This window comes from Vulpes lagopus, chromosome 10 (assembly GCF_018345385.1).
Source record: "Vulpes lagopus strain Blue_001 chromosome 10, ASM1834538v1, whole genome shotgun sequence".
Lineage (NCBI taxonomy): Eukaryota > Metazoa > Chordata > Mammalia > Carnivora > Canidae > Vulpes > Vulpes lagopus.
In genome coordinates this window covers 30391239-30402098 of record NC_054833.1, presented here as the reverse complement: position 1 = coordinate 30402098, position 10860 = coordinate 30391239, and the positions used below count along the sequence as shown (strand labels likewise).

The window sequence follows — 10860 nt, the reverse complement described above, 5'->3', positions numbered from 1 at the left end:
GCTCTATCACAGGACTCTAGAATCATGACCTGAGCTGAAGGCAGATGCTTAACCCACTGAGCCACTTAGGTGCCTCTTTTTCTTTCCTTATTAAGGCAAAATATTTAATTGCTAAAAAAGACTGAATATGGATGGTAGACCTCACCCAGTTTCTATTTACATATGATTCAAAAGACATGGACAAAAGTAAGATACTGGTGAAGCATTCTTCCTTTGAAGAGGTGCAGGACCATGTGCAGCGCCTCTCTGTCATTTCCCTCTTGTAGTAGGACACATTCTGGTCCTTGTTTAACATGCGAGGATTAAGCAATGACCATGGACTGTTGCTGTTTTGGCTGAGAACCTGGCAGGATTTTCACATGAAGGGTAGCTGGTTTCCCCCATTGAGGATAAAGGAAGTGTTTCTGGAATTCACGAATAGCCAGGTGGAAGGGATGCATGAGACAAGATATGGGGGAGGAACCAGGGCTTCTATGCCCTGAACTGTTCACCATGTGTTCACTAACCCAGAATCTCAGTCCGGCCCTTTGAGCGCTGTTTGATCAATAGCATTTCGAGCACTGCATGCTTGTCGCTGAGCTGAAGCTTTGCAAACATGGTTTCGCTGAATTCTTACAACCGTCGTGCAAAATAGATACTCTTATCTGCTTCACAAATGAGGAAAACCTTTGTGAATGGATTCGGAGGTTAACGCACAAAGACGTAGAGCTAAGAGGCCAAACCAGGATTCACTTCCAGTTGGATTCCTCTGAGCATTCGAACACCATCCATCTCCCTGCTACCCAAAAGCTCATCCCATGCCGCTTCGCTTTTTACAAAAAACCTGCACAGGTACCTGTTTTTTGCAAACTGAAAGGAATCTGAAGAGCATTTTCACTTTTACGGGACAGTATTGCTTCTTCACTTGAGGCCATTTCAGCTCATGAAAGGTTTCATAGGAACTGCACTTTGGGCCAGCGGGGACAGCCTGGGTACTGAATGCAAATAAAGTAGTCATCACAGTAAAAACTTAGTAAAGAGCTCAGGGCCTGGCACACAGCCAGCACACAGCAACTGGTGATTATTGTCTAATCAGGATTCGGGGCCCACTGGGGGCAGGGAGTAATCACTGCGTGTGTAGATACATCTTTCTATGTCTCCGGGTGCGCACACAGAGCAGGACAGCACTGTAAATGCTTCCCAGGCCCTGCCCCACGATGACTTCAGGAGTGAGGACACCATGGAGAAGGGGCAATGTACCTCGAGCTCTGCACCGCTCGAGGCAGGCCGCGTGGACGTGTTTGGGGACGGCCAGCAGCTCGGCTTTCCCGGAGGAGCCCGTAAGGCTCGGCTCCGAGTCTCAGGCTCTCCTGGGGGTGAAGGAGCCTGGGAAAAGCTACGACAAGGAACAAGAAGCTCATTGCCAGCTGTAAAAGTTCTAGGATTTGGTTTCCAGAGAAAAGGGAGAGGACATGGGTTTGCTGAGTTTTCAGATCTCGGAGTAACCAAGGGGGATTTCCTGACTCTAGTAACCGGCCGCTAGCTGTGCTGAGTCAAGGAAGTGATAAAGAAGCAGGGGAGAGGCAAGTGTTCGACACCCTTTTTGGGGGGAAATGTCCAAAAAATGATTCTGGCCTAATCTTACCCAATCTTTGTAGAAAACAACTATGGTCGCTCAAGGAACAAGCATCACGTTTGGACACAGCATCTTCCAGCCCTGGGGGCAGCCGCCCTCCCCTGTCACTGAGCCATCCTCTCCTAGCGCTCCCCTCTTCCCGCTCGGCGGGGCCTACATCCAGCTCCCAGCCCCAGCCCGTCCAGTCTGCCCCATCCTGTCTGGCCCACTTTTCAGCCGAGGGGGCTGCCTCAGGAGACATCCCTAGCTGCTTGCCAGACTCTTACTAGGTCAAACTCCACTTTTGTCATTGAACGTGGACAAGTCGAACCAGAAAACTGGGGTAAGCCTGAACCCTTTACCTGGGCCAGGGAGGAGCGAAAGCCGCATCCCAGACAAGCCCAGGGACAGAGGGGGGCCACCAAGAACGGACTGATTGGCCTTTGTTAATGGGCCTCCTCCTGTCTTGAAATGCTAACAGCTAGAGGGAGTTAAAAGGATTTCTGAAAGGTTTATTTTGGGGTGGGTTTGAAAGCTCCCCTCTCTTGCTCTGTTTTTCTTTTTAGACAGCTTTGCACAAGGGGCAGGTCTCCTGCCAAAAGGCCTCGTAATGCCCCTCTTTGGGGACTGAATTTATCCGCTCAGCTGTCCCTTGTAAATTTATTCCTGTGTGAGATTTTTCCCAAACCATTCATTCCTCCGCTTAGCTCAGGCAGCTGGAATGCAGAAAAAAAAAATACATTTTTTCTTTTTCTTTTCTTTCTTTCTTTTTTTCTTTCTTCCCCCCCCCCCCCCCAAGAATGTGCCTTTTGTGTGCTGGGAGGGGCTGGGCTGAAAAGAAAACAAACATGTGAGCCCGTGCACCTACACACACCAACACACACACACCAACAGCCCCACAGAGGTCTGGGGGACTGCCCTGGATTGCAGGGGGGTGGCATAGGGCTCCTGGGATGCCAGCCCATGAGGGTGTCTGCAATATGGGCCTCGGGTCCTCAGCCTGGGTCACAGCCAGAGAAACACCTCACTGGTTGTTTCCATGGCAACATCACAGTTTAACTGGAATGGAAAGCCTTGGTGGTTGAGAGCCAGGAGCTGCTTTCCAGCTGCACGTGTGCACAAAGCGGGTCCGTGGGGAGGAGGAGGAGGGTGTTGGGAAATTTTACTTTATTTTTCCTTGAATGATTATGGTCTCTGAGGCAGGTGAGGGCTGTAGAAGGAGTTGGAGGTGACATACGTGCTTAAAGAATTTGGGCTGCCTTAGGGACAGTGAGAATTTTCCTGCAAGGCACAGTCACTGGGGAGGCCTTGTGTCTTGGGCAAGCAGGGAAAGGCATGTTGGTATGAGCAGGCTTGTGAGCCGACAGGCCTGCTTGTCCTCTGCGCTCCCATGAGGCATCTCTTCGGCGGCTAAGCAGCCCATAGGGACAGTTGAAAATTTAGCTGCAATGGCAGAAGAGTCAGGACAGGGGTTTGTCCCGTTTTCTGGAAAGGACTCACAGGCCGTGGAGCAAAGAAGGTCTGTGGTCAGTACAGAGAATAGAGGTCCAGGCGTCCTGCTGCGTGACATGCCCGCCACGGTCAGAGCCTGCAGGTGAGCACCAGCACCCCAGTCCTGGGTTCCTGTCTATGCCCCCCAGCATCCGGTCACACCTGGAATCTTGGTTTTCTTTCATGGCAATGTCGAGAATGTGCCTATAGAGGACATTCACTTCCTTGGGGCAGCTACCACTGATATCCCTAGAGCACCAGGCTACTACCTGGGGAACCCCAAGTGTGATACCCATTACTCTTGCTTTCTGAGCGGGCTGCTGCCAGTCTGGTACCTGAGCTAATTTGCAGGGTTGTGTTTTTAGGGAAGGAGCTCTTCTGCTGTGTGCTTTATGAACCACCCCACCTCCCTTACCTACGGTTGGGTTGATGGGGCCCAGCTGACTGCGTACCATGCCCAGGAAGAGGCAAAAAAGAAAGGGAAGATGAAGGCTCTACTTTTAGGAAGTTGGCCGTCCGATGTAGAGTATGGTAAGAACTATGGGAGGCCCAGGTGAACTGGAGAACGGCTCTGAGAGGGGCCAGTGGGGCCCGCTGAAGGCTCCTCAAGCCTCCATGTGCACAAAACCCAGCTGCTTGTCTTGTTCAGTGGCCCATTCAATAGATGCCTTGGGATAAGTGGGTTTAAGGGCAACTATTGTTTGCTTCTGGAATTGCAGTATCACTTAATGGTGAAGAGTTTAGCACTTGATGTCAGACCGACCTGGATTTGAATCCTGGCTCCCCTACGTACGTAGCTATGCGCGTAGCTATATAACCTCGGAGAAGTTACCTGTTCTCCATAAACTTAACTTTCTCAACTGTGAAGACTAAATGGAATAATGTGTGTGAAGCACCCAATTTTTTTCTTAGCTATTACCATTATTGGCTATGAATTAATTTATATATATATATCTCAGAAGTTATTAGCTGGAGGCCCACAGCCTGAACCTGCCCTTCCCCCAGATCCACATGGGTTTTGTTTGGCAGATATTGTGTTGTATTTTAAATAACATTGACTTGGTTGCCAACATCTTAAAATTGGGAAATTTCACATAAAAATCGGAATTTGGGGCTTATGTTGAAAAATCATTAGCTCTGACAAACCTGGCACCAGTTTCTTGCATGGTAACAGGTGGCTAGCTGCAAGGCTGAGTAGGAGCTGGCGACTTTCCAGGGGGTCTACACTTCCAGGGCGCCATCGCCCCCATTCTTGCTTTTGTGTTCTCTCTTCCCGGGGAGCATATCCCCTTTGGGTCCTCACACCTGTTGGGTCCTTTCTGACTTTAGAATTCTAGTTATTTTGGCTCAATGATGTGTAGTAAAGGCTTCTGGAACTCAGCAAGTAAAGGATTACCTTGCCAATAATGCTTCTACTGCTTACATGGGAGAAGTCTGCTAGCCTCTTCTTTGTGATCCAACAGAGCCGTTGCCTTTATTGCTCTCAGCAATACCCCTGAGGTCAGAACTTGCTGGCTCTGGAGTCTCCCTTGCCTGCCACTGGTTATAGTGGTATCATGTCTTCCTTGCTCTTTCTCCAAAGTCTGAAATGGGCACGACCTCGGGTTTGCAGTTTGGGTAGGCACTGATGTCTGGGCATAAGAGTAACGAGCCTCAGTACTTTTTGGTTGGATCTTTGTTTTTCCAAGTCTCCTTGAGTCAATTCAATCGCAATGCTAGATGCTGCTGCTGGCTGCTACCCAGAAGTACTCTGTGGTGCCTGTGTGGGAAGGATGACGACAGGAAGGAGCCTCCTTGCTCTCTCTCTCTCATTCTCCAGCTTTTTATTTTTTATGGGCTGGAGGTGAAACCACAACAGCACAGAGGAGGTGAAGGCACAGAATGAAGATAACAGCCCAGAGTCTTTGATTCTTTTCTTCATGGGCTCTTTAGTGGACTCAAAACTGCACAGAAGTTCTGTGAGAGCTGCTTTCTCCTATCTGCCCCAGACAGATCCCTGTGGGTAGGGTGCTGGGTCTGGGTGTGGGTAGGGTGCTGGGTCTGGGTGTGGGTAGAGTTCTGGGAGGCGCATAGGGTTGAGGTCTGGGAGGGACCACTTGGTTGTTTCTGTGGGTGGGTCCATTTCTCTGACCCATAGTGAATAATCCTGTGTGAGTCCCAGCTGCTTCCCTTCCCCCAGGCTCCTACTCAGAGTAGAGGGTTTCAATATTACTATAGGTTGTTGGTTATCTGCACAGTGTGAAAGAGGATGACTGCCATTGGGAAATATGACCCCAATGACTCTATATTTGTCAAATGCTCCAACTTTGGGGACAAATGCCCTATGAATCTTAGTTTTATAGGTCTGTATGTGATGATGGATGAGAGACTTTGTAAAAAGAGCTTGATGTTCCCTGCCATCATATCTAAAAAGCAGGAGTAGAGCAACAGAGCATTTTCAGACTGAAGAAAATACCATTCATGCAGAATCAAGCTTGCTATTCAAGTTCCTCTAGTCATCTTAACAGGGGAGCAAGAGATGGCCAAAAGAAAAGAAAATCACATGTTATTTTCTAGAATTTTGATAACCTTAAGATAATCTACTCATGTGTTCACTGATCTACAAAGAACTTGCTTCTATCAGAGGTTGGGTTTACTTAGCCTGTATGTCTGGACATGAGTGGCCTTTTCTTCTTGAAGTATCCAGCTCTTTGGCATTGTGCAGACAGGCCCTTCAGGTGACTGAAGGGAGTGATGAGCCTGCTGGCCTGGGGTTGGCCTGTGAAGAGGCTGCTGGGACCCTATGCATATCACGCAGCCACAGGAAGATGGGCAGGGAAGGGCCCCGAGCCCGTGTAAGGCCGTGTCCTTCACACCACGTCACGCTGGATGTGGGTAGTTTACCACTACAAATCTGCACCAGAATCAACTGGAAACTCTGTAAGTGCAGATCCACCAAGTCAGAGTGCTGGAAGTGAGCCGGAGACTATACTTTTAACAAGCACCCCCAGGTGACTCTGAGCTTAAGAACACCAGTCTCACATGTGGACTTTAAAAACTCATGTGGAGAATGTTTCTCATTCCTCAATTTAAAACATTCTTTAATAGTATCTCTGCTTAGAGTGGAGAAGTTCCAGGAACCTAAATGCCAAGCCCTGGAGGGGACAGGATATGGGCTTCATAATCATCTCATGCTGTTCTATACTACATTGGGGTCAGGTGAGTGAGTGCCTCATTACCTGGGACACCTGCTGTGAGGGAGCTTCTATAACCAACTCTGGATGTCCTTCCAGTTAAGCTTGGATTGTTTTCTTTAAAGGCTTGACCTGAATACCCCTTGGATCCAGGTGGAACACATTTTCACTTAAAACCATCAAATGTTGGCTCTGAAGGGAATTTAAAGATCTATTCCAGAGCCCCCATTTTTCTAAATGAGGAATTATAGGTTAGAAACAGACAAAGAAAAATGCTAGGATGATAAACTCCTGAATCTACACTCAAGGAGCTTCACAATGAGAGGGACTTAGGAGGAGAGCAATCAAAATCATTCTCAAATTCAGCTGCTGACTGAGCAGGGATGACCTCCGGTTTCCCAAGAATCCTTTCTAGAAGGGATGCGTGCCAGGCAAGGACTGTGCAGTTCCCGTCCAGCCCAGGCTTCCCTGTCAGCTCGGAGAGAACAACTTGCCTGGCCCCACTCTGCTTGGACTGGTCCTACCACCCAGAAATGCACCAACCTCCATAAATACTGAGGACCAGCTCTGTGCCAAGCTCTACTCTAAGCCCTGGTGTGTATCGTTAGCAGGAGCAATGAGAGCTCCTTTCACAGAGCTTACTGTCTAATTCTAAACTTAATAAACTCTGTTTCTGTGTTTTTAATGGTCCAGTTTTTCCTTGTGTAAAAACTTTGACACTTGGATTTTTGATTTAAAAAAAAGAACATCACATCTTCATTTTTTTTATTCCACAAATATTCATAGGAAACCATATGATCTCAGGCATTCAGTGCACCCTGTGGGCCAAGTATTACTTTAGGTGCTGGGTATTCAACAGTAAACAAGACAGACACAACCTCTTTCAAGGACCTTGCAATTGAGGGCAGAAAGACAGGTAATCAATAAATAAAAAACAAGGTAATTACTGAAAGGACTACTTGGGAGATACGGTAGAGTGACCTGGGGCAGGGGTGCATTACCGAGACTGGAGGTGAAGAGAGATTTCTCTAAGGGTTATATTTGAACCAAGGTTTGAAGGATAAAGGTAGCCTGTCAGAGAAGAATTAGGATAGAGAACAGCATGTGCAAAGGCCCTGAGCCAGAAGCGAGTTTGGTGCCATTCCAGGAACAGAGAGGTGAGTATGAGGAAGAAGGTAGGCACCAGATGACAAGGGCCTTGCAGGTGGTGGATGAAGTTTTAAGCTATGGAGACACTTGATATGACTCATGTTTTTAAAAGATGCTCTGCCTATATTGAAAAGAATAGGCAGGGAGAGATGACAAGAAATGCAGGAACGCCATTGAGAAGGGCTAAGGCCCCAGGCAGGGTGCAGGAGGAGTTGGTTATAGGCAGGATGTATTCCAGAGGAACGGCTGAAAGGATTTGAAGCTTGAAGGCTTTTTACATGAAAACCCTTTGAGAAGGTAAGAAATATGTAAGGGAAGATTAGTATTTTCTGGAGTCACTTCACCATAAGCTTTAGAAGGGCAGGTACTCTGTTGTATGCACCCCTGTGTACAGTACAGGCTCATAGATAGATGCATGGTAAACAGCTGAATGTGTAAATAAGAAGAATGATGTTCCATGTGATCTCCTTTTTTAGGTTAATTTTTAAAAATGAGATCAAAGTAACACGATTATTAGCATGAAATGAAATACACATAACTTATGTGTCCCTTTTTGATGAATTTCTCTGTGGTTTTCTATGGCCATTTTTCCTAGTTCTGCCTTGATATTTCAGGCTGTTTCTCCTTTACGGCCAGAACCCAGACTAAAACATGGCCTCTCAAGTCTTGGTGGATGGGGCTTCAACACAATCCTAGTCAGTGGATCAACCCATGACGTGGGGCAGTTGGAGCCCCTCTGGTGCTTGCTGTTAAGAGACATCACGTCCACAGTGGACGTTGCAGTATCTCCCAGTTCCTGCCATGCAGGCCTCCCATAAATGAAGAGATGAATCCATATGGAGTTGCTGAATTAGCTATTAGTCCAGCTTGGACTGGAAAGAGTAAAGGATTAAACTGGGTCTCAAACTGGACAGAACAGAGATTTGGGCCACGTGAAAGGACAAGAGACGGTAGGTTGAAGGGTAGGTTGGAGCATGCTGGAGAAAAATCACTCAAAATTTGGCAATGGGCAAAAAATAATTTCTTTCCTAGAGGAGGGAGGAGAAGGACCCCAAAGGTTATGGTTTTTGACCTTGTGAGACATTAACCAGTTGATTTTAACATAGTGATCTTACATTAACTTCTATTTCAAATTGCCTATAAAATTTAAAAATTTTCAAATTGTCATTTGTAGCAGTTTTTTTTTAAGATTTTATTTATTTATCAGTGAGAGACAGAGAGAGAGAGAGAGAGAGAGAGGCAGAGACACAGGCAGAGGGAGAAGCAGGCTCCATGTAGGGAGCCTGATGTGGGACTGGATCCCGGGACTCCAGGACCATGCCCTGGGCTGAAGGCAGGCACTAAACCACTGAGCCACCCGGGGATCCCCATTTGTAGCAGTTTTAATGTCTTTCCCTCATTAATTAATGAATTGGATAAACTCTATGACCTGTATTCATTCTATATTTGCATGACAGTCATGGGTCTACCTCTTTGGGAATGGCCTGTGTGTCATCTCTTCTTCTGAAACCGTGTAATTCCCCACCTTCTCCCAGGTACCCTTTCCCCAAGGGCCCAGAGTAGCTCAGGGGGCTGGTGTCCCTAGGGATCCCGTCCTGCCTCATGGTCAGATTCCCAGGTAGGCTGGGTGTTGGGACAGTGCACGCATCTGTTCACAGTATGGAAAAGGAGGAGTATGGAAGGTGGTATTTAAGTCACAGTGCTGGGGGTACAAACATACATCATGAACATTCCCCTTGGTTTTCCATTTGGCAAGCTGTTCCGGGGGCCAAGGGTTGCCAACTTAGGAGCAGGTGATTCATTCTGAATGGAAACACTTGTATAGTAACTCGCAGCTCCTCTCCACCCCTGAACGGGCTGCAGGGACCCCCCAACTCAGCACGTTCTTTTGGCCTCTTTTGATGTATCATTGGGAACCTGGAGTTTACCTCTCTAAAGGTTTCCTGAAACATTACCCGCTCAGACCTTGCCAAGTTGCCAGGTGGGATGGAAGGAAGGCAAACGTGACTCTGGAAGACCCAGGAGCGGGCCTTAAATCCTGACACTCCTGGGGTGTGAAAGGGTCTGAGGGGCAGCCAGGTTGAGGTGAAGCAGTAAAAGTCTGTGGTTTGTCAGGAAAGGAGCAAGAGTGGAATTCTGTATGAGCAGTTGACTGACCTGGGGGCAGCCTGTGAATGCCTGATTGCCTCGTAAAATGGCACAGAGAAGCAGTGTCTATGAAAGTGGCAGGTGGCCGGGGAACAAGAGTCATCCCACATCTGGCAGAGCCATGAGCAGAGAGGGGGCGGGGGGTGGGTATGGAAGGCGCAGGAGCCATACTCTTCTTCTGGTTGGGGGTGGGGAGCAGGCTGGGCCTGAGCCCATCACCAGTGTCCTCTGCCTAATTTGGTCTGTCAGGGTAGTAATGACAGCTCCACTTTTTTGTTCCAGGTAAAATATTAAGTGCTTCATAGACATAGCTTACTTAGTCTTCACAGCCTCATGATGAAGTAGGTATTATGACCATCGCAGAAGGGAACAGCGAGCTTCAGAGAGGTAAAGCAGTTTGCCCAAGGTCACACAGCTGGCCAGGGGCAGAGATGGGACTCAAACCCTGGTCTGTTTGGCTCCCAAGCACCTTATTACTACGTTACACTTGTCCCTCCAGGTAAGACTGTGAATCCAGTTGCAGAAAAATGTTAATAATAGGATAGAGGAACTGCCAAGCTCTTCCCTCTGGCAAGATTGATTTTTCAGGGAGACCTCGAGCTTAATGAGAGCAAAAGCTCCGGCCTGACATGGCTTTATGTGCCCTCAGACCCCAGAAGTGCTAGGCATGCAAGCAGAGGACAAAAAGCAATATTATTGCTGTGAACTTTCATTAGGATGTATAGAGCTCTGTTATGTGTTTGGAAAGAATCCATCATCTCAAGAGGCTATATAATGCTCAAAACAGCTTTAGAAATTCTCTTTGGAAATTGCTTTCTGAGCCTCAGGCACATAAATATATTTTTATATATATCTTCAATCATGGCAAGCCTTAGTCCTGTGAGGCTAGCTATGAATGCTAGAGAAATCCAAAGGCAATCCAGAGCCAAATTCGGTGAAGGAGGTGAATTATCAATTTCAAATTTTCGGTTTTGTTTAAAAGCAAGCTGGCGTTAGTGTAAAGCAACAAGGTGGTGGTATTGAAGAGCTCCAAACCCATGCTGAAGACATTTCTGCAGTAGGGGAATCCTAACAAGGTTTTGAGCAAAGCCTGGCACTTTTGGGTCCTGCCCACCTTGCCCAGCCTCATCTCAAACTGCTTTCCCACTTACACTCTATGTCCCTGTCACCTGGTTTCCATTCAGTTTCTTGGGACACAATGTGTATCACCTGTCTCAGGGCTTCATACACATTATTTTCTTGCCTCTTTTTGCCCAGCTCATCTGTCTAGCCCAAGCTTAAGTGCCGTTTCCACAGTGTGACCAT

At 47.5% G+C, this 10860-nt stretch overlaps 1 long non-coding RNA gene across 2 annotated transcripts in view; it reads left to right on the top strand.

Annotated features, from left to right (window-relative positions):
* The first annotated feature begins 2945 nt into the window (after nucleotides 1–2945).
* The window catches only part of LOC121500984, a 32307-nt gene continuing 24392 nt past the window's right edge, over nucleotides 2946–10860 (top strand). Inside the window, exons 1-2 of one of the 2 annotated variants that reach the window (XR_005990463.1) lie at nucleotides 2946–3188; nucleotides 3451–3616. This is a non-coding gene — a long non-coding RNA (uncharacterized LOC121500984). The remainder of the gene's footprint in view (nucleotides 3189–3450; nucleotides 3617–10860) is intronic. The other variant, XR_005990464.1, reaches the window with a different exon arrangement.